This window comes from Anabas testudineus, chromosome 8, assembly GCF_900324465.2.
Source record: "Anabas testudineus chromosome 8, fAnaTes1.2, whole genome shotgun sequence".
Lineage (NCBI taxonomy): Eukaryota > Metazoa > Chordata > Actinopteri > Anabantiformes > Anabantidae > Anabas > Anabas testudineus.
The window spans coordinates 13,127,760-13,150,709 of record NC_046617.1 but is presented as its reverse complement, the minus strand read 5'-3'; the positions used below and the strand labels follow the sequence as shown (position 1 = coordinate 13,150,709).

Here is a 22,950-nt window from a genome sequence, read left to right as displayed (position 1 = left end):
ACATCGTCATTGAGAATGAGTTGGTGTATAGCTACAGTACTGTAACCTTCTCTGTCTTTTTGGTCTCATAGGCTCTTGCTCTCTATCCTGCTGCTGGAGCTTGGGCACTCAGAGCCACATAAGGAAACATTTGTTCCCGGTCTGGTTGAATAGAGCCTTGTGTTGGAGGTAGTCAAAGAGATACAAGGGGATAGGACATCCAAACAGTCCAACACAAGAGCTTTGCTCTGAAGCCCCTCTCTGTCTGAGCCGGGCCAGTAATGAATGTCCTTTAGTCTTAATCACTCTCAGAGCACACACTGGAGATATGACTGACTCCATTGTCCTCCTCTCTATGTTTTGTATGCTGAAAGCAGAAGTTGTGGAGGTCATCACTACCGGTAAACTTTAGATCTGTTTCACCGTCACCAGGTGGTCACTGTGCTGCTTGTTGGCAGCCTATGTCTTTTACATTTTACAGTTGTCCGACTGTGTGAATGTGATCTAGTCAATTTGTTTATGCTGGTCAAAGTATCTGAAGCTTTTCTGCCTCCTCTGTATTCTTGTTTCCCCTGGATTCCCTGATGCATTTTTCTTTTCTCCTCCCATCTGTGCGAGCAGTGTTGAAAATGTTTTTTATGCTCTCTGGTTATGATTATCCTTGTCACCCCAATCTGGAAAACATTTGTGCGCGCATTAGTGCATACCTACATACACACCCTGGCATGAGTCAAGACGTGGTGGAGGAGGATGCTCACAAGTGGACACACACAGTGAAGCCTGCAAACGCACATGCATTGAAAACTGAATGATAGTTATGCATTTTAATTTCAGTCTGCTGACAAATAGCTGAGAATAGAAGCAGCAAGGAACTCATTTTATTGTTTACATTCATTACATAGTTTTAGATAAGAGGTAATTATTTCTTAATTACATGTTTAAGGTAATTGATTATTTATTAAACGTGCAAAGAGAAAACCTTTGTGCAAGAAGAGGTCAATTCAGTGAACCTAATATAAATTTTTCATTTCTTTATTTCTTTCTTTTCGGCTTTCTTTCTCTCTTTCTTTCTTAAAAGAAAAAAAAAACCCTTCACACAGCAGTGGTGGCTTAGGAATGTGAGACAGGAATGCTGTTGAGTTACTATAAAGGGGGTTGATCACTGAAAACAATGTCTTTGTGTTTTCATCTCCAGCTCTAGTCACGCAATGGCGTGTATGCAAACCTTCAGCAACTTTTCAATCCCTGCACACAAAAAAAGCCATCAAATACCTGCAATTGACAGAATCGCGTGCAATACAGGTACTCTTGGCTTGTGCTGGAGCGCTGCCAAATGAGGAATGAAGGAAAAGGTGGAATGGATTGTCACCTGCTTAAAGTGCTGTGCGCACTGTGTCTTGTGATTATAGTGTGGTTGAGGTTGATCACTTTGCATTATAAGATATATTATTACAAGACCTTTTATGGTGAAGGGGCATCTGATAATCTTAATTCAGTAAAGATGATTTGAAGCAAGTTCCGTGGGAAAATTCTGCAAGTTCGCTTTTGTGCCTTTGAGTTCCCACAAATCCACTCCGTGTTTTTAGGTTTAAAGGAAGCTATGATCCCAGAAATACAAGCAAGCCTGGAGGTGGTTAGAACATGAAAGTGAACTAAGAAAGACAAGAGATTCATTCATTGGAAGGTGATTCAAAGAACCGACATCCCTGTATCTCTGTACAGCGACAGATGATCATTATTACTCACTCACAATGCTCACACAGGGCTCACACGCAAGCTGGGATCAGACTGACAGATGATGAGTGATTGCTGCTGCATTGAGCTGTGTTCGTGAGATGAACTTGACTGTTAGTTTATATCATAGTAAAAACATTAAGTAACAATAATAATCAGAACCATAAATAATCCTAATTCGAAAACATGATTCTATACAATATATGAAAAATATAATGTGCCGGTGTTTTTAAAAATCTGAGATTTGCTGGCTGGGGTTGGAAGTATTCATTTATTGGTGCACCTTGTGGTAGCACTGCAGTTCTTGTTGAATCTGAAAATGGTAATTTGTATATTAATATGGTCATTTTAGTGTAATTTAAGATTAACAGTTAAACCCATTTTTACCAAAAGAAATGAATTCTGCACACTCCCAGTTATGATCTTTTACCATTATGTTTTCCTTAATGAAATGGTTTAATCAGACCCTTTCTTCCCCTGCGTTCTAATAATTAGCCCCACCAACGTGAAACTCCACATACCGTCATGCCTTGCGCGCCTACGTCGACTGCGAGCCGCATGCTGCTCTGCTCCTCTCAAACTATGGCTCAGTGCAGCGTCGGAGGTTGAGCGAGGTGCATCGTCTGAGCGGCAGAGCTGTTTGGAGTAGGAGCAGGAGCAGGAGCCATCACCGCGCTGGGAACATGAGGACTAACCAGTTTACTTTTTTTTTTAATTCTCACTGGGGATTTTCTCACCGATTCATCTGCTTGATTTGCAAAAACAAAAAAAAAAAGTCCACACAAGGAGTCTTTGGACGCGTAAAGAGGATTTAATTCTGACGTTCCAGCTCTGACACATTTGGAGTTATTCTTGTCATTGTTGTTATTGTTGCTGGTTAAACTAGATCACGATGGCAGCAACTGATGCGTTCACCAGTCCACCAGCTGTGGTCCGTCCTGTAGGATTTAAGAAAACTCTGTCCATGACACGGGATGAGCGGTGTCCATTCCTCCTGCTGCCCCAAGTCCTTTGTCGGACAGACGAGACTCTTGATTATGTCACGCGTGTTCAAGCGTGGCCAGTGTCACGGATGACGCCCTCATATGCTTTTGGAGATTTGTCGAAGTGAATTTTGGCACTAGGAAATTATATTGTGTTTTGGGAGCGATGCTCGGCGCACGTCCAGCAGTTTGGATAATGACAGCGCGCATCTCCTCATCCAGCAGGTATGTGGTAACATGTAGAGCTAAGAAGCGGACTTGGGTTCTGTTAGAATGTCGTGCTGTCAGCTCAGATAATCAATTTAAGTTCTTTATTTTTTTTGTGGTGGAGCAGGGGGTGTGGGTGTCTAACAACACGTGCAACTTAGCCGGTGTCTTCTGTTTGTGGACCCCTGTGAGGAACAACTTTATTTCACCAGCTGTTATTTCACAAATACAATAAATTGTGTGACAGTGGCAGTTTGGACCAAAGGTTCTGTCGTTATCTCCTTTCACACCCACTTGGCCTACATCTACATCTACACTTCAAAGTTACACATAGAGAAACAAACAAACAAACATTTTCCCCATGAGCTTCTTCAGGGCATCCCTTATAGTTAGACAGTTTATGACTAATCTGTAACCGTGTGCTCTGCTTTACGCGTTTACGCACACCTGTTCACTGTTCCGTTATTATCAGAGTTCATTACGCGCGCACCCCCCACCCTCAAAACGGACTAAAATGGTTTTAGTTGCATGCATAGAGCATATAGCATTGTCACAGCATGATGTCTGCAGTGGACCCCCCCCCCCCCCCCCCCCACACACCCACACACACACACACACACCCTCTCTTCTAAAGTCACACCTTCATAGCCTTCCCCAGTTGCACTATGGCATCACCATACACCTGAGGTGCCAGGTGTCCATAGTCCTTTCACAGTGCCCTGACCTGTCATAAGCTGTGAAAGACCAGCTGCAGGAAAATAAATGAGCAGTGGGGATACAGTGTTCAGGAATCCAGTCAGAGTAAATCGGTTAACTTGTACCTCAGAGGGGGCTGTCATCTGTCCAAGCTGTTACTACCTGACACGAGACACGTACAGGAGATCAGATATGTGCTGTGGTGCATGTGATCACACTCACTAGTGACTCTTATATGGCCAGGATAATAGGACCGAAGTATCTTTACCTGTTCTGCAAGTTGAATTTTCCATCTTTATCTAGTGATACTGAGATACAATGTCCTGATCCTGATCAAGTTTTCTGATGAAGCTTCCTCCTTCTTAGCGCTTACTTCAAGTCCATCCACTTCCTTAGCAATGAAGAATTCTATCTATTGTTGGGACAGGGGACAGAGCCCCACTATATGTCTGTATACAGCGTAGAGCACAGACCAAGCACCCCCCACACACCCCCTCCATTAAAAATCTTCTCCAAACAAGACCCCCTTTCTCCACTGAAGAGGGACCCTCTGTCTAATGCCAAGTGACTCTCATGGCCAGCATTGACAGTGGGACACTTGCTTCACAAAAGGCGCTGAAGTGTCAAATAAACTCGGTCAGAGCCCCCGACACACAAGAATTCCTTTATCTGGCACCCTGGGAGGCAGACAAAGACGGACTTTGTGTCAGTGAGCAGGCCTTGACTAAACACTGGGACTTTTTTTAACTCCTCTTCTCACAACTTCTGCCTCTTCTTCCTCCTCCTCCTTTTGTGATTTGAACGGCGGAGCGGGAGCATGACGTGACCCCTCTCGCCCAGCATCTGTCCTGCACACGGCCAACATCACCCCCGTGTTGTGTAGGCGCCATACAAACACAAATGCACCCATGCACGCCCATTTGCATACTTCTACGACGATGACGATGTTAGACATCTAAGCAGCCGTAATATTTCAGTAGATGTCCTCTTGATGGGTTTGTTTATGTCTTGAAAATAGGAATGTGCCTTCTCCCAGGGCAAATGTGCTGGCTAGGCTGTCATATGATATGCTTGTGGTGAACCGCAGTAGAGGGCCATATACACACCAGGGTCAGACTTGCTTAACAACCCTGTATTTACTCCACTCAACATTTCCGAGGAACTTTCTCATCCCTTGCAGTTTTGTGAGTTTAGATTCAGCTGTCCTGTCGTGTGTTTTACACTTAATATATACTTAATATTGAGCATTAGCCAATTTCAGACCTTGAGTCTGTGTCACATTTGCAGTTAAAGCCAGTTTCCATTACCTTACCATGGAAGGTAATGTGCATTTGGGTGTGACAAGCACAATTCAAAATAAACAGGCTTTTTCCACACTAGAGATGCTCTTCAGTGATTCTATAGAGCTTTACAATTCAGTATTACATGTGCTCCGTATGAAAGTGAGCTCAAAGTGCTTGAAAATGAGTTCACACTACATGGACAACTGTGAAACAGCCGCACCACACAGACAATTATGTGGCTCAGAGGTGGAGCTGGTCACAGCGATCAGGCCCCCAGGCATGCTAACACAAGCTTGCTCTGAGAGCGATAGTCCCCAGCACAGTGGTTAAGGTAAACAGATCAAGTTGCTGTGGTTGAGTGTGTTAATGGTGTGTTTATGAGCTTAAGTTGAGTGGTGATTTATCATGTCTAAACTCAGGGCTCACCTTGGCAACGCTCAAACTCAGCATCTACATGTGTGCGTGTGTGTGCATGTGATCTTACACACAGGTGACAACGCTGGCTGAGCAGTGTGACCTCCTGATGAACCGTGTCTCAGTGTCATGACCATTTCCGATCGCTGGGGGGGAACGCAAAGTAACAGAAACATTTCAGTATGCGTTAATGGAAAAATGTTTTTTCTTGTTGCTAATGTGCCCCCCAGCATTACCTCATGATGTCTGCAGGGCTCCAAGCTCGATTCACTGGATAACCTTCTAATGAGCTTCATGAGAAACATTAGCCTGTAAAAAAGCTGTTATATTTTCATATAGAGCACCACTTACACTCAGTCGGTGTGTGTGTGTGTGTGTGTGTGTGTGTGTGTGTTTAGAATAGGCTCTAAAGTTTGTCTGAACAGGAGAACTGTCATTTATTAGTAGTGCAGGAACAATGGGGAGCTTGTCTCTGGGGTGGTGGAGGCCAGAGGGGGGCCGGAGGGAGGCTGTGGAACCAGGGGAGGGTGGCCTGAGATTGGGCAGTAGCCTCTGACCAAGAACAAACCCCTGTCTGATGGAGAGAACTGCTGACCCTTCCTGAATAAAATGGCACCTTTGTTTCGAGGTGTATGTGTTTGGGCCTATGCGTTTATGTGTGTGTAAGAGGGAAAAGGAGAGAGGGTTTGAAAAGCTGGGAACACTGTGTAAAGTGTTTTTTTTTTTCTTGATTTGTGACTTTTTTTCTCTTAGCCACAAGATTTCAGATTCACACAGTATTCAGCTGTCAGCAAAATGTGTCACAAGTGACAAGCTGTATTCTTGTAGCTCTGGAGAAAGACATTGTGTGAATAATATGTAAGCTTCAAGCGTCAACTTTTATTAGTTCAACTTTCCCATAAATGTATCAGGAAGTGGTTTTATTAATAAACTCATTAGCACGCCTTTTATACTACACATAGCTCTATTTTTCTTTGACGCCATGACACCAGATCAACAATTCAAATAAGGTTAGCTGCTTTGTGTTCTCCTCTGGCCTGTTGCCACTGCAGGCGTGGTGCTTTCCTCCTATGCTACAGCAAATAATTGTCCGCTCCCTAGTGATGCTCTGGTGCTCTAGTGATGTGGCAGAGTTGCTGAATTGATGGGAGGAGAGAGGAGGAGTAATACCAGTGCATAATGGCAGCAGATTGTTGATTTCCTACAGGGAAACCACAACTTAGAGGGTGGGGTGTGTGAGTATATGGTTGTGTACGAGAGGTGTTTAATGCTTTGGGATTTTTCAGGAAGTGGGAGGTTTGGAGAAACCATGTAATTGGCGAACATGAATCGAGGGGTTTGCCCTGTGTTTGACCTTTTATTTATAATTTGGTACATCCTGGTAAATCCTGCTATACCTTCTGCCCCTGACCCCCTGTGTAAGCAAAACCTCACTGATCTTTGCAGGAGCACAGATAAAAGCGAGTAGAGTGGAGACGGAGAGAAGAGAAAGGTGTAACAGGGGATGTGCAGAGAACAGGCTCTTTTTTCCCACCATGCCCGTAACACACAAAGAGCAAACAGCAAAGACACACAGTGCAGCACAGGGGCATCTCTGTCGGCCTGGACACAGACAGACAGCACTCCATTCAGACCCGGCCGCAGGAAGGCTGCATGCACCACCCACCACACTGGGAGGACGCTGTGAATCTATGAATGTAGTGAATAAGAGCGGCTAAGAGCAGCACATGCAGGCGAGGAAGACGCTGCAGGAGTTCATGAGATTCATGTCAAATTTTGCCATCATTCAATATATTGAGGGTGTAAATTTACCTGCTGTTAGAGTTTATTTTACTCGTTTCCCTCGGTGTCTGTGCATGGGGAGCAGACCTTCGTCTGTCTGGTTGACCTTTCCTCACGTCACCTTTCTTTTGCAACCCTTTCTGGTTATTCCCTCTCTTGCTATTTTCATTCTTTTGTTTTGGAGGGAAAAATCCCCGTCTTTATGTTCTGCTTTCATAAATGTCACATTCCACCAAACCTGTGACCATGTTCGACCAGGACTTAGCTGGGTGTGGGTTGCCATGGCAGCTTCACTGCATTTCAGTCACACCTACCACCACCAAGTAAACCATCCTCATTCAGGGGCCGAGTCTTTTTTTTCTCTCCCCATTTGATCCATTCTTCTGCTGCTCTTTGCTTTTCTTTCGTCCTCAGTGGGGAGGATAAAGGATACATTTTCAGTGTGAAGAAGAGCGTGAAATTTCCTCTGTGACCTCCCTGGGACACAGCAGACCACCAGGCTCCTCAGACCACTTTGTGTGTTTGTGTTCAATCTTGCGCTTGTGTAGGAGATCTGTGTGGCGCTGACAGCTTTTAGTGCGCGTCTGTTTTTATTTGCTTGTTGTTTGTTTGTTAAAGAGACTGAATGAGGCCAAGTTACACTTATTTTACACTTATAAAAAAAAGTGCAATTGAAGTGTATTGTTCAGTGTCCTGACCTCAGCTGAGGCTGGAGGAGTAGCAGTATATGCTGCTGTGTTAGGATATGTTAGATCGTGCACTTTGTGGTCAAGCTTCCAAAATGAGATCTGACAGACTTAATGAGAAGTGGAAGAGGTGGCTGTCAGCGTCAGTGACGAAGCAAAGATAAGCATACAGAGCTTAAATGCTGAAATGAGTGAAGGCTGTCCAGACATCAGGCTGATACCACAGGGCAGCACTCATTCAACAGGCTGCAGAAAAGAGGTAGACGTTCGCCTTCGAGAGTCGATTTGTTATGACTTCCTAATGGGATGCAGAATTTTATAATTTTATAAGTAATGATATTAACCGATATTATGATTCAGTGAAATGTTTATTTAGCAGAAAATGCCATAAAGAAATCATGGCCTTGTTGTGATGCAGTCACTCCTTTGGTTTGAAAAAGCCTTTGTACATTTCTGAAACTCTGCTGCACCCTTGTGGACAATGAACGCAGTAACAAGAGTGTTTCTCTGTGTGTGTGTGTTTGTGTGTGTGTATGTGTATACAAGGTATCACTCATGTGATGGGGAGCTAAATCTGACTAGACGCTCACTTGTGAAGAGCAGATGCTGGTCCCTACAAGAAGATAATTTAACTTTACAATAATAAGCTGGTTCAGGGTTGCAGTACAGTTTGTGTCAGAGAGTGTCAGTTTTTGTGATAATATAATACCTTTAGTAATGCATCCTACGCATGAATAAGATGTGAAGCTCAACAGGTCTAGTTTGTTTATGTCTTTCACATCTTCTTTAACTACTAGTTAAAAGATAGGTCTTTAAAAAACTAGTTACTGTCAGACTTTGTTGACTGAGAAAGTTGAAAGTCTTGAGGTCAAACTATTTTAATATACAGTATTGATATGATTTGTTTTCTTTTTCTTTACAGCCCACAAAATATCTGTCTAACATAAGACTGCAAAAAAACAGATATCTACTATAGCAGATTAGCATGTCATCACATCTTTCACTTGCTTAAAATACATTATAAATTAAAATTTATAATGTAAATATAAATTTACAATAAATTGTTAATAATACATTTGTAAAATCTCAAATGGACTGATTTGTGTCTGAGTCTTGAGTAAAAATCCGACTGTGATTACAAGTAGATTGCGTCACAGCACATAAAAGTAGTCTTAAGTTCGTCCAGTAGGTGGCGGTGTGGCAACATGACACATGACTTCCTTGAGGAAAAGTAAAAGCTACTTTACATATCTCAGTACTTGTAACTCTTCCTGTAATTGATGGAGTAATGGGTGCTAAAGAGCGTAATTGTTTTCTTATTGCTCCTCATTGGAGCTCTAAGCCCTCTGAAGATCAAAGTTGCTGTGTGTACCAGCACTGATGAACTCTTTTCTGGCCTCACACATTGATCTGTCTATTGAGTCGACTGTTGTGCAGCATATCATGTTTGCTGCCCAAAGCAGGCCAAGACCAAATATTTGACACATTTTCCAGCAATTTTGGGGATTTAATACAAAAAAAAAAAAAAAGAGTTTAAAGAACAATTTTAACAAAACAGTGTGACCAACTTTCAGCAGTCCGTCTGCTCCATCATGATCCAGGAACTTGGCAAGTGTGTGAGCTCTTTGTTGACTTCACTCCTCCACATATTGCAGAACACAGACTGAATGACAGAAACATGTGGCTGAGGTTAAGAGAAAGGAGTGGCAGCTTATTACTGGGTGAAAGTAAACAAGTATAACACCACCTAACAGTTCAGTTCCCACAGGTGTCCTACATGTGCGTCTTACTTCAGGTGTATTTGGACACGTTATGCCCAAACCACAGCTGTAGCTCATAATTATTCTAGTTTATTGTGTCGTGTTGTGTTGGACCACAACCCGTGTTTACAAGTGTTAATAAATGACGGTTTTAGTTCATCTGCTCGTGATTTTGAGTGAATTTCCTTTTGCATATTGAATATCACAGTTTCTGGTGAGAGGTGCGTCGCTCGTTTTTCTAGAGCCAGTGTTTCCTCTCGTCTTGAGCACTGCATTATTGAACATTTACCAATTTGCCTTCAACAAATCAAATCAAATTTCGCAGCATGCAGTTATTTCAGTTGTTGCCATTTGGAGATTATGGGAAAATGTGTCATGGGAAGAAGTTGTAATCATAAGTGAATTGTTCGTTTGTGTAGCTGTGCGCACTGTACTGTAAGCAGCTCCACTAAAACATAATCAGTAGGTTACAGTTGGATTATAATAATGACAGTCACTTTGGCTGACTGCTTTCATGGTGGTATAATGCCTTTATTAATTTTTTCCACACACAAAATAGTCGCAAAGTGGTTTGTATCCAGTCTTGTTCACACCTTCAAGCTGTAAGGGCAAATTCATTTCTTCATGCTAAAGGTCAGAGTTCAATCTCTGCCCTACTCAACAACCTTCTATAACATACAGTACAGAACAGTCCAATATATGGTCAAATGTTTTGCAATTTCCTCAGTGGAATGAGTGATATGTTGTGTTATTTCATCCCATCTTCAAAGTGAGAGCTCTATATTTCAGTTCAAACCATTCTTTAAAAAATAATGTTGAATTTTTCCTTTGATTATCTGTCCATGTTACTACAGAGCTCCACTCTCTTCAGGGTGTGTGCAAAATATTTGCGCTGCAGTTGACCGCTGGTTGTGTTATCCACACGGTGTCTCTCTTGCATAAGACTGTGTGAAAGGGGAGCCAACTTCCTCTGCAGCAGATTGTTCTGAGATTTTGTTTTCTCCAGCATTCAGAGTTGTATTAAAGATTTTTTGTATTTGCATGTCTGAGAAAGCAACTTCGTTATCATATCGAAAATCTGCTTATTGAATTTCTCAATAGCCTTTTTTCCCCAGTGAGTTTTATCTTTAAATTACTACAAAAAGCTGCTACAAATTCAGTGCAGACAAGATTTCTTTCTCTTCTCATGCCATGGTTTGACCACTAGATGGCACTGTGGCAACATGAAACATGGCTTCAGTGAAGAAAGTCAAAGCTGCTTTGTATGTAGCACTAACCCCCTCCATGGAGTAATGGGTATAAATTAACATCACCATCTTCTTATTGCCCATCATTCGAGCTCATCGCCCTTTGAAGTTCAAAGTAGCCGCGTGACTTTGTGTGTACCGATGGTGATAAACCCAGAGTAAACTTCAATAAATCCAACTGTTGGCTTTGGTCGTCCGTCACTCCTAAATCTCTTCTTGCCCTTACAGCTCGGAGTCACCTGTTGCACAGCGTGCTGAGGGAGCCAACACCAGACGTTACAGAATGATTCCCATTTTCATTTTAGCCGTGTGGTACTGTACGTCAGTAACAGGGAGAGAGAAAAACAAAAGAGCTGAATGGCTTGTGAAAACAACAAACAATGTTTTTGTTTGTTTTTCTTTTCTCATTTTAAATAATGATACGGAAACTTGGCAGGAACCTGAGCAGTTTTTTTGGCTCCGCTCCTCCTTTGTGAATAACACACATTGCAGAACACAGAAATGAATGAGAGGAACATACAGGTGGCATGGTTAAGGAAAAGGTGTGGCAGCTTATGATTGGGTGACAGTAACAGCACAAGCATAGTGCCACTAACTGTTCGGTTCCCACAGGTGTCATGTTTATGTGTGTGTGTGTGTGTGTGTGTGTGTGTGTTATTTCAGGTATATGTTGAACGCATTATATCCAGGCTAAGTTCATGGTCATTGTTTTTCATTGTTCCATGCATGTGGATCTAAAAAGAGCTTAAAAGAGGAGTTTTCTATGTGCTCAGATCTGTATTCAACCACTGCTAATTCAACTCCTCACAGCTCCTGATTTAGTATGAATTTTCTTTTTGCTCATCCCCATAGTTCTAGTTTCTTCTCAGTGCTACGTGCTGCTCGCTTTCGAAGGGAGGGCTGAAGTGTTACGCTTATCTCGGCGTGCACACTGCATTGTTGAACGTTGACCAATTTGCCTTCGACAAATCAGATTTCAGAATATGCAGTCATTCAGGTTCTTGTCAGTTGGAGATTATGTGAAAGAGTGTCATGCGAAAAAAAAGTTGTAACCATCAATTAAATGTTCCTAATTGAAACCACTTCCACATGCAATGTATTCTATATTAATTGCTTCATGGCCCATGCATCATCTTGTATTGTGTGATGCACCATTAAGGCCCTATAACTAATTTCAGATGGTTTTCTGAGAACCAAAACAAACTCAAGACTATATATCTTTACCTCTTGTCCCTTCTGTCACTTTATGCAGCTACCATTAGCTGTGAGCTCTGTCTGTGCTAAAAAAAACACTACCTCTTCATCCATGAGAAGTCTCACCTGACTTACAACAGAAGGCCAGCATATAACCCAGGAACATGAAAAATACAAGAAATGCATTTGCATATCAGTACAATTATGTGTGCTTTAAACAAGGGAAACTGTACAGTAAACACTTGAAGAGCTGTGCTGCAGAATTGCACACAGCCTTCTGCAAAACAAGATTTCACACACTGTGTGCAGGTTTCCTCTTATCTACTCTTTGCTCTCGTACCAAAACCAAAATCAAATTCTATGGGCTTATCAGAGGCATTTAACCACTATTTCGGCTCCTGTTTCTTTTTTTATTTCTTTTCTATTTATTCTAAGTGAAAGTGCAAGCCTGTACTGCCCACAGTTTACTCTCAGGTTTTTGTGGAGAGCTTGTTGACATAAGCACCTGCGTCAAATCGTGTTCCTTTTCAGACGTGCATTTGCTAACCCACAACAGGGCAACCAACTGCTGATCTGTGGCATCTCTTTTAAGCTCTCCAAAATTACTCATCTCTTGATAATAATCAATCATCTAAATCCTTCTGCAGCTTTTGATGACAGCTACTGTGGGTTTGCTGATCTGAGAACCTGACCTGGCGTGCCCATGGCAGACAGGCATGACAGGCAGGTAGTGTGGGAGCTCACTTGCCTTTCCATGTTTTTTTTATTTTTTTTTCCTCAAGCTGGTGTTTATTGCAGACAATATGTTGAGACATGGCAGAGCTAGTGGAGTGAGCAAGCCAAGGTGGAGCATTTTTAGAGATATGGAGGAGGAAGTCTGAGTGTATATCTGTCTAGTCAATGCCTCAAGTAAACCTTCGTCTACTGTTCAAGTTAATGATTAACTCTGGAGTTCACTGTCTTTCTGTACTTTACTGGCACCGGGGACGTTAGAAACAACAAGTTCATTAGCTGCATTTCCACATTTTAAACCTCACATTGCATTTTCAGTATATTCCAATAACCACATTTTGCAGCTCTGCAATCAAACATTACACGGTGAGGCTCTAACCGTAGCTGTTTCTTATTGCTCTGTGTCATTGCTGCTTGTGGTTGACGTTAATGGGGTGTTGTTAGTGGCAGCAGCTCTTTTCCAGACCTTCTTAGTGTGCACAGAACCCTCTCCTCTCTCTGCTCAACACTTTTTCACCCTGTCACTTGGTAACCTTGATGGTGAAGCTGGGCCTCCGTGTGCAACACTGGCAACACCCCAATTAGAAACCAGAAGCAACCCTGTGCTCAAGCAAGGAGCACCCTTACCTACTGATGCTCCCCTGAGTCGGTGCTGCAGCTCTATGAACAGTATCCCCAAATGGGATGCACATGTGTTGTGGGTGTGGAAAGCTGCAGGAAGGGGAGCTCCACTTGTAGTGTAGCTGGAGTAGAGACAGAGATGCATGTGCACATAAACACCTTATACTCTGCACAGTGAGGATATTACCAGCGGTACGTGGCTGTTGTAAGCGTAGGTTTCAATGTGGTGTAAGGAGGGGAGCTTGTGTGAGGTGGGTACTTATGTTTGTGTGTGTTCCTCCATTCGTTTACAAAGCCTCCACTCCTCCACTGTGAACTCTGCCAACCTAGCCTCTTCCAGACATCTGTCTCCCTCTCTCTCTTACACACACACACACACACACACACACACACACACACACACACACTCACACACAGATACATGTATGCCTATGGCACCTTTTCATTGCCTTGTGTCCCAAAAATGCTAAATCTGAAAAGGGATAGTACATCTTCAGATATATTTACAACATTTCTAAATTCAGGAAGTACTCCAGTATTCGTGCCTTATGTGCTCTGCGTGGCCTGTAAAGAGGTCAGAGTAGCTGGTCTCATTGAATATTATTACCCAGAGGCGTGATGGAGAGCCTGGTGGCGTTGAGGACAGGGCAAAGGTCAGAAAAACTCAGGTGAGGTTGGATTTTTTCCTCCCCTCCCAGAACAGTGGCGCCATGGATCAGAGTGGAGACTGGCCAGTGCTATGGAAGGTGGAGTCCAGTCGAACCAGTGAAAGAAAGCAGGCAGTAGATTGAGAAAAGGTTGTGGAAAATGTGAGCGAGGTGGTCAGGGACCTGGTGGTTACTGATGGCAAGCGTTCCCCTGCAAGTTGCCAGCTTATCGACTTAACGATGTGAGCAAGCGATGGCCAGTCCCTCTTCCCCCCCGGGTCTCCGTGTCCTTCATGCCCGCCAAGGCAGCGAGAATGGCAGCGGCACACCAATAAAGCCCCACATGGTACTGATTGAGACGTATTAAAGCTCCCTTTCCCTTGCATGCGCTCACTCATTGATGAATCTTGAAGATCAAAGAAACTGGCACAGCCCAGCACGTTTGATAAAGCTCAGCCTACTCAAACTGTCTCCATGTAGGGTTCTTTAATCATTTTAAGAACAGGTTTGCTAAAATAATATAAACACTGTCCGAGAGCTAAGCTGCTTTTCCGATACAGAGTTCAATAAAACAATTAACTTTTATTTATTTTTTGCCTTGTTTTGGTTTGTTAAACCTTGCCCGCGGGGCACTGGAGGGCAAACTATTTTGCCAGTCCCCATCCTACTGTAATTTTCATCCCACCTTCTTTATCACCTTCCACCCCCTTCGGTCTCCTCTGCTCTTTGACGGAGCTGTTTTGGAAGGAGCTCCAGGGGCAGCATTCATTTAAGAGTCAGATATAAACAGGCATTAAAATGTAGCGTGGTCCTAATTAGCTGAAGCTGCTCGTATGTTTGGTGTGATTGTGTAATGTTTATACTTCACTGTGTGTGTGTGTGTGTGTGTGTGTGTGTGTGTGTGTGTGTGTGTGTGTGTGTGTGTGTGTGTGTGTGTGTGTGTGTGTGTGCATGCTGTGTCAGGCCATCTTGCTAATCGCTGTGCCAGAGTTTTATTGCTTTATGCAATACTGAAGTGAGACAAACAGAGGACATTGACACTGGCAGAAGTATGAGCAGACGTCTTTCACAGTGCCATCAATGACTTGCTTTACATATTTGCTGTTTGTTATGTCATGTTATTATTATTATTTTTGTGCCGTGGTGTAGTTTAAGCTGCACAGTGTAAATAGTTTGCGTGTTTGTGCACCAGCACCAATCATCTCCTCATCCTGACTGTTCTCAGGTCTATGTCAAGGCTGATTATGAAATCAAAATAACTCCCTCCTCTTCTGTAAAACCTTCTGTCCCTTTGCTGTACAGTAAAGCAATGACATTTCAGTCATAAAGGAGCTACAAGAGCCATAAAGCACCTTACGATGTCTGGGTTTCTGCAGCCAGGCTATTAAGCTGTAAAGCCTTATTGTAAAAATCTAGATTGAACCGATATAGTTGACCAGAGCGCAGCAAAGATAAAAAGCTCATACTTTCATAAACCTACAGTGGGCTTGGTTGTTACCGGTAAGCACACAGAAAAATTCTTTGAATTCCCCGGCCTCACACCCTAACTCTACTTTTGCCGCCCTGCAGCCAGTGACTATAGCTACATGGGCTGTTTGTGGCACGTCTGACGTCACGGAGAGGTCAGGTTCTCAAATGTGCAAGTTCTTGATTTCCCCATCCAGTTTATAAAGATGTTTTACTTTACAGTTTGTACATTGGACTGAATCTGTAGATAAGAAAGAACAGTGTGTGGGAATAGGGACTCACACTCAGACACACACTTACACTATATTCAGCTATTGCTGTGCAGATTGGCCCTCACACTTCACACGACTGTCTGACCATACTGGAAATCATCCACGTGCACAAGCTTGGACGCACCACCCTCCTGCTCTTTTCCTTTGTCCCTCATTTCCTCTATCTATCTTTTTGTAATTGTGTTCCAGACCCAGACATGTCCATAAATAAACGGGGTCTCCCTCTCCTCAACCAGACCCAAGCTATGTTTATGTTCAAGCCTGTGTTGAGGGGGCCATGTGGACCACTGGGCCTGCCTCACTGCTTCTCTCTGAGCTCAGGTGGAATCAAGATGTGCCACCAAACACCAGCATCTGCTTAATGCTCTAACATAAGCTTAAAACACAGCTGCTGGGTCATTGGAGATATATATTTTTAACTTTTATTGAAGATTAAACAATCTCTGAGTTCAGCCCCACACCGTTTTATTATAACAGTGCAGTCTCACCATAGCACTTACAGTATAAACAATACAGCCAGGACGAGAAAAAAATCTAGATCCATTTGTACTTTTAGTGTAATGTCAGTTTAAAAGTTGTTCCTGTCCTCACATTAATTAGTCCTGTTAAATGTTCTTTTATTCTCCTCTCCTCCAAGATGAATACACGTACACAGTTCCTAGCCAGAATTTCTCACACAAACTTTACTTTGCAGTCAGAAAAGCCCAATCTTCCAGTTCCTGCTTTCCTTTCGCACAAGCTGTAAAGAAAGTGAGAGAACATTTTCAAGACAGACATTGGAGGAAGTTTTTGGTTTATTTACATTACCTGGATTTGGTCTCCTGGTCTTCATTTCATTTGCTTCATGAGCCAGCTATTAAAACTAATGAACACTTATTACCCGGAGTTGGATCCTGAGGTCCTTGCTAAACATCCCCTCTGTAGCTGTTTGTTTTACTTGTACCTGATTATTCAAACAGAGCAGTAAAACATGTGGCTGAGCCTTTGCCTCTGGTCTTTACAGGTTGTCTCATAAACAGTCTGATCTATCGTATGTGATTGGACAAGAGGGCCACAGCTTTTATATGAGCAAACACAGGTGGTCTTAACTTTTCTTCAGTAATCAACTTGGGCCAAATTTGTTATTATTTAGGTATTTAATGTACAATCTGATATCCTCTTCAATCATCAGGATAGTATGTTGTTTGTAAAAAAAACAAACGCTGCTTGCCTACTGGCCAGATGGAAGTCTTTTATTAACTGTATGCATTGTTAAAGGTCATCTAGTTAAAGGGAATGACACAGTTTTGTCATTTGCTCTAATGGAAGTATTTGTTTCACTGTAACTGTACCAGAGTTACTCAGAGAATAATATGCATGCCTCAACCTTACACTTTAATCATTCATTAAATACGAGTTTGCGTTTTAAAAGATATGCTTCATGTTTACAGTGTAAAATCTGCCAGCAGTTTCACCTCGTGGCCTTTTTTTTTTTTTATCACGGTTTCAACACCACCAGGATTTGCTTGCTCGGTGACTTTATAATTGTTTGCTAATCGCCAGGTGTCAGATTGAAGATTACAGTGACAACTGACAGATGCACTAGAGTGTGCGTTTGCGCATATGATGTGCTTGTGTATGCTTGTGTATGCAACGTCTGCAGTGTATCACTGCAAATCTGTAATGACAGTGGAGAGAGCTAATGAGTGACACATAAAAGTATGAACTTCTCTCCCATCCCAGACCGTAATGCTGCATAATTCAGCTTGGAACAGCTCAGGTATTGTTTAAGGAAGGAAAGCGCCCTATCTTCAGACTTCTCTTCTGACACTTGCGGTTATTACTGTGATGTGTGTGTATGGGAAGCATGGTCAAATAAACAACATGTGAGTCTCTCTGTATCTGTACCGACCTGTGAAAAAGAGATGAAGCTCCACTTTCATACCCCCCCCCTCGTATTTTGCTGCTTCGCCACCCACAAAGCTCCTCCCACTACCCCGCAGCCCCTGTCATCGCCAGCTGGAATTTCCCTGGAGTCTGAGTTATCCATTTTGAATTGTTAATTAAATATTGTCAGAAGGCATGCCACTTGTGTTTGCCTACTACAAGATAAAAGAGAAGTGCACTTTGAGAGAGAGAAAGAGGGGCATGGAGCGAAAGAAAAAGCGTAAGCTCTGACAGGATTGAGCGGTAAGAAAATGAGAGGCAGGTTGAAGGTGGGACAGACTGAAACAAAACGTCTGTTTTTCTGCCAGTGACATTACCTCTGCACCCCTGAGGAGGAAGCATATGACTCCTTTTTTTGCTGAAACTCTATATGGTGAGATTAAAAGGTAGGGCTTCACGGGCTGCAATGTCTAGGTCAAAGCAATGGTCCTGACACTCTTGTATTACATTTGACTTAACGTGCTATCATTGTAAAAATCTGTAATTAGATATAGAGCATAAGGCACCACACCTATAAATCTAGCACCATTATAAAAACCTGTGTTGGCTTGATACTCGGACTCCACCTACGTCAGTGGCACAGCTGGCACTTTGTTACTCTGTTACTCTGTGTGTGTGTGTGTACTTGCAGCTATTATCAGTCCCTGTTGTACTTAGTCATTCTGCAGCTTTGCCCTTAAGAGTTTGGAGATCTCACAACAGCATGGAGCCTACTTTTACAACCCTTTTTTCTTTCTTTGTACTGAAAGTCAAAGACTATGCAGGCAACTTAGCAAACAAGGGTAAGAACAGATTAGGACATTACAGCGTGGCTTGATGGCAAAATGTTTAGTACACGAATGGACCCAGGGCAGCTTTGTAAAGCACCATGAAGAAGCAGGAGAGATGTGGGCTGAACATTTTATAAGAACATTAAAGACAGAGTGGACAGAGTGTCAGGTCCTCAGGTTGTCCTGATTGGAGCTACTAGTGGAAGAAATACTGGGTGCACCCCAATTCCCTTAATTACATACATGTTTCCCTTACTTGCATATTTTCCTTATGTCTAACTCTGTCCCAGTAAAGACGCATGGAGAAATGAGAGAAGAGGAAATGGGTTTTTGGAGACATGAGAAGTCCTTTTCTTTGAACTGTCATCTGCCAAAATGTCTGTTTGTGAAGACGGCAGCTCAGCTGGATCAGCTGTCAGTCAGACTTTTCAGATTTTTGTGTTCACTTTTGTTTCTTTGTAAATTGTTTTATGTATAAACATCTGCTCATTTATTAAAACCTGCATTCTGTATTTTCACTGTCATCAGTTTGTAATTAGACTCAGATAGGGGGTGTGTCGTAAGCTTATGAGTTTTTAATAACAAGCTTGTTTATTTATCATTTGCATTGCATTCATTGGTATTCTGTCTTTGAATTCATCAATAATCCAGATTATGCAAATTGTATGCATTTGTAGAAATGCATTCTTAACTCTTTCAAACAAATGTAAATGATTATATTATAGGCTTATAGGCTTAATTATGGGATTTTTACCCATGTTCAGGCACTTTTGCCTCAATGACAGTATTATCCATAGTAGGAAATTACAGATGTTAAAGAGAAATAGCCTTTGTCTAGTGTGTAAAGTAAGCTGTTTATGGCTTCTTGTCACTGAGATCTACAGATCTACATGATCCAGATGATGGATCTGAAAACAAATAAAATAAACCTCTGGGGCAAGTCATGATCGAGAAATGATTAGTCAAGGGAACTGGAATGTACCCACTGAATCCTCACTACGGGGGTCTTCCTCTGTTCTCTCCTAGATAGAGGATGCTTTTTGGTGCCTGATAGCAAATGTTTTTCTTGGATGCCTCACAGAGTCTTTGCTCCTTTTCCCCACACATCTGAAGATGTATTTTTATCACAGAGCAGACAGCAGGGGCAATCCTTTGGTGTTGTGCCACCCCCTTAGTTGACCATTTACTTCCTCTTCTTGTTTTGTTTTGCCTCTTTTTCTTTACCCACCTTTTTCAGCTAAACCCCTTCTGTATTTCAAAACCTACTTAGTAGAAAATTAGACCATTTTGGATGTGTGGAAATGCACATTTGTGTGGCATTCGTGTACCAAAGACCATGTGTTGACCATGTGCTGCAAAAAAAGTTGAGACTAGAAACCTCACATCCCCGGCTGGTGTTGTTACACGAGTGATTCTAGAGAGGGATTTCGGACGTCACAATCAGAAACTTTGGTAACTGTAGCATAGCTGACCATGGCATTCTTGACCTTTGTCTAGGGTGCAGAAACAAATAGCACAGCAGCATCTTGTACAGCAAACACACACACACACATACAAAGTTTCTGATCTCCTTACGGAGATTAGACACAAATAACCAGGCTTATGACGCTGCAGAAGGGTGTGATTAACATCCATAGAATAATGGTTTTAAAGCTTTTGGCCATCTATTTCTGTCTAATTTGGGAAAACATATTTCACAAGACTAGTTAAAGTAGTAGGAGCCCTGAGTTTTTCATCTACCTTAAACTACTTGTTCAAGTTTAAGAATTGTTCTTGAGTTGTTGCCCATAATATTGAGTTAATATGAGTTGAATTTCTCTTCTATCTAAGGAATTCAAACTCAGCACGCACTCTTTCAGAGGTACACACCCTAACGAAACCGACTACACATCTAATCCATCTTAAGTCAAATGAGCGGCAGACCATTTTTGCTGTGAAGTTTGAGATTCAGCTGGGGGTGAAAGAAATGCTTTCTGTGTACACAACACGAACGAGATGTGCTCTGGAACAGGCTCCATGCTGTGCAGCTTGGAGAGGAGAGAAGAGGTGAGGGAGAGGGGAGGAGGGTAATTGCCACATTAAGGGGAAGGAATTCAAAATAAATTTAATCTCTCAATCCCTTTCACCCCCCAAGAGACTTACAGTAAGCATGCTCCGTCTTGTTATGAGACACAAGGAGAGTACAGAGGCAGTGAAATGGAGACGGTGAGGCACTGACCGAGGAAACTGACTGCTGAATAACGAGAACGAGGTAGAGGAAGGTTCACACAGAAGGGGCACAAAAGGTGAAAAGGCTCTGTATCCATGCCTGACTGTGTGATGTATCTATGAAGTAACATTTATGGCCTTTTCTGTCAAAACCACATGTGAATCCCACAGTGCCTCATTTTTTTTTTTCCAACTAGGGAGTTGGTCAACCAGTTGCTGTCTTGGAAGATTCATGCAGTTCTTTATTATGAAAATAACTACAGGTGGGCAGATTCACCTCAAGCCACGTTGAGGCTCTGACAGCTTGTGAGGTGCAGAGGCAAGGTTAGAGGTCTACTGCATTCTGCCGTGCTGTATGTCATCGTGTGGTTTGGGCTTTCTCTAGGACATATGGTGCGGCGTGTTTTTATAATGTAATCATTACTTCTCCTGCATCAACACTGTTAAAACTTTCTGCATGCTAGGGCAAGAATTCAGTCAAGAGCCCTGCTGACCGAGACACAGCAGAGCATAGACAATGAAACTAAGGCCTTGGCAACACACACACTGCACACGGACACACACCGGTACACATATTACTCCACACAACTTTTGTCAGTACCCAAAAGCGGTTTATTTCTCTCAAATTGCATGACATTTTCCCTGGATTTGTTAGGCCAAAGAGATGTCGTTTATAACTCTCAGTGTCTTTATATAATTAGTTCAAACATTGGTCAGTGGTGCATATATGCAGGCCCTTATGAGTGCTTTTAATAGTGTGGTAGGTGTTTACTTGGCCAAATGTAGCCTGTGGTTTTCTGAAGTGAGTCATCTTCACTGTTAAGAAGGGATGGTGAGGTCACCTGGAGGTCTGTCTTCTAGGAGCAGTTTAAGTGACATCGTATTGGCTTGTAGGCAGTAAAGTTAATACATTTGCACAAGCCTGTAATTATGGCCTCTCCCCATGCGTCACTGATGTATATGCTCGATTTCTACACTTATTGACTGTATCTGTAGTTGAAAAGCAGGTCACTGCTCTTCTCGTGACTTAAAAAAAAAAAGCAGCGGCCAAAAAAATATGACTTGAAATAAACAGGAAGCACTCACACGTTGCCTTTTTCACTGAAAAGACAGATCCCCTATAATTATCAGCCCTTGTGTCTGAAAAATACTTCCTGCAGAAATACCACCTAACCTGCTGCTGTGTCACAGGAGAATTGACAGCACCACTGAATGGGATTGTCTCTGCTGTATCCTCTCGGCTCGTTAGGGAAACACCAGCTTGGGTTTCACTATGCTGACAGGCTGATTGTGTGATGGGGGCACCCTGCGCATGAACATGCTATCCCCTCGGTTGCTGAGTGAACACTGTGCTTTCTGTTGATGGGGACGACGGGCACGCAGATCACGTTTCCAGCAGAAGCAGGAAGTGAGGATTGGAGGGTTCCTGCTACCAGGCCCCTTCTTTCCTCTCAGTTCTACACGGAGCCAAACTCAAACCATGTGTGTTCTCACCCTGTGGACATCCGCATACAGCCAGTCTGGTGGGTTGGTTGGCAAGTGCTGTGGTCTTCTTAACAACATGTGATCTCAGGAAACATTCAGCCCCTCCATTTTGCCATTGTTATTTGAATCCCACCTCTGTGTAACTCCTGGGGTCTCTTGGGGAAAGTGGTAAGTGATTCCTCTCCGTGTCCGGTCTCCAAAGACACACCCCCTCCCCTTTTTGCGCTTTCATTCAAGGTTAGGCACACGATGGATGTGATTGGGGAAGTACAGTAGTCTGTCCTCAGGGATAAAGGTCATTTCCTGATACTCAAGCTGCCATGGGTTAACTAGGAGCAGATTAAGAAAAATGACTTAAACTCACAATGACAATGGAGGAACTAAGCCTCACATAGGTGCATAGTTACACAGTAATTATATGAATTGTTAAGTACTTCTAACTAATATTAAGCCTGTGGTGATATAATCAATACAGTTGAATTGTATGTATGATTTCTTTTTCATATTGGAAATAAGGTCTTAGGCTCTTCTAACATCTTGTGCTTCCACTCCACTCATCACTCCTTCAACATGCACTTAAGTGATTAACAGTAGGAGACAATATGGTAAAACACCTCACAGACTTAGCTTCAGCCATCTGTTTCAATACAAACACTTTCTATCTTTGACAGCATCAAGCATTGAAGAATATGATAGAAATGTTTTCATACCTGATTTTGTGCAGTGTCGTCAAAGTCTGAATAATTTAGTCAGTTGTGGCATGTTCTAGCATGGGAATGCCCCTAAGATGAGCTATTTATGTTGATGGAAAACAAGGGTATATAAGGCTGATTAGGTGAAATACCTGTGTCTGCTCT

At 42.6% G+C, this 22,950-nt stretch overlaps 1 long non-coding RNA gene across 1 annotated transcript in view; it reads left to right on the top strand.

Moving 5' to 3' along the window:
• The first annotated feature begins 2,201 nt into the window (after window positions 1–2,201).
• Window positions 2,202–22,950, top strand: part of LOC113159704 — a 46,930-nt gene continuing 26,181 nt past the window's right edge. The window contains exon 1 of the long non-coding RNA XR_003298637.1: window positions 2,202–2,921. This is a non-coding gene — a long non-coding RNA (uncharacterized LOC113159704). The remainder of the gene's footprint in view (window positions 2,922–22,950) is intronic.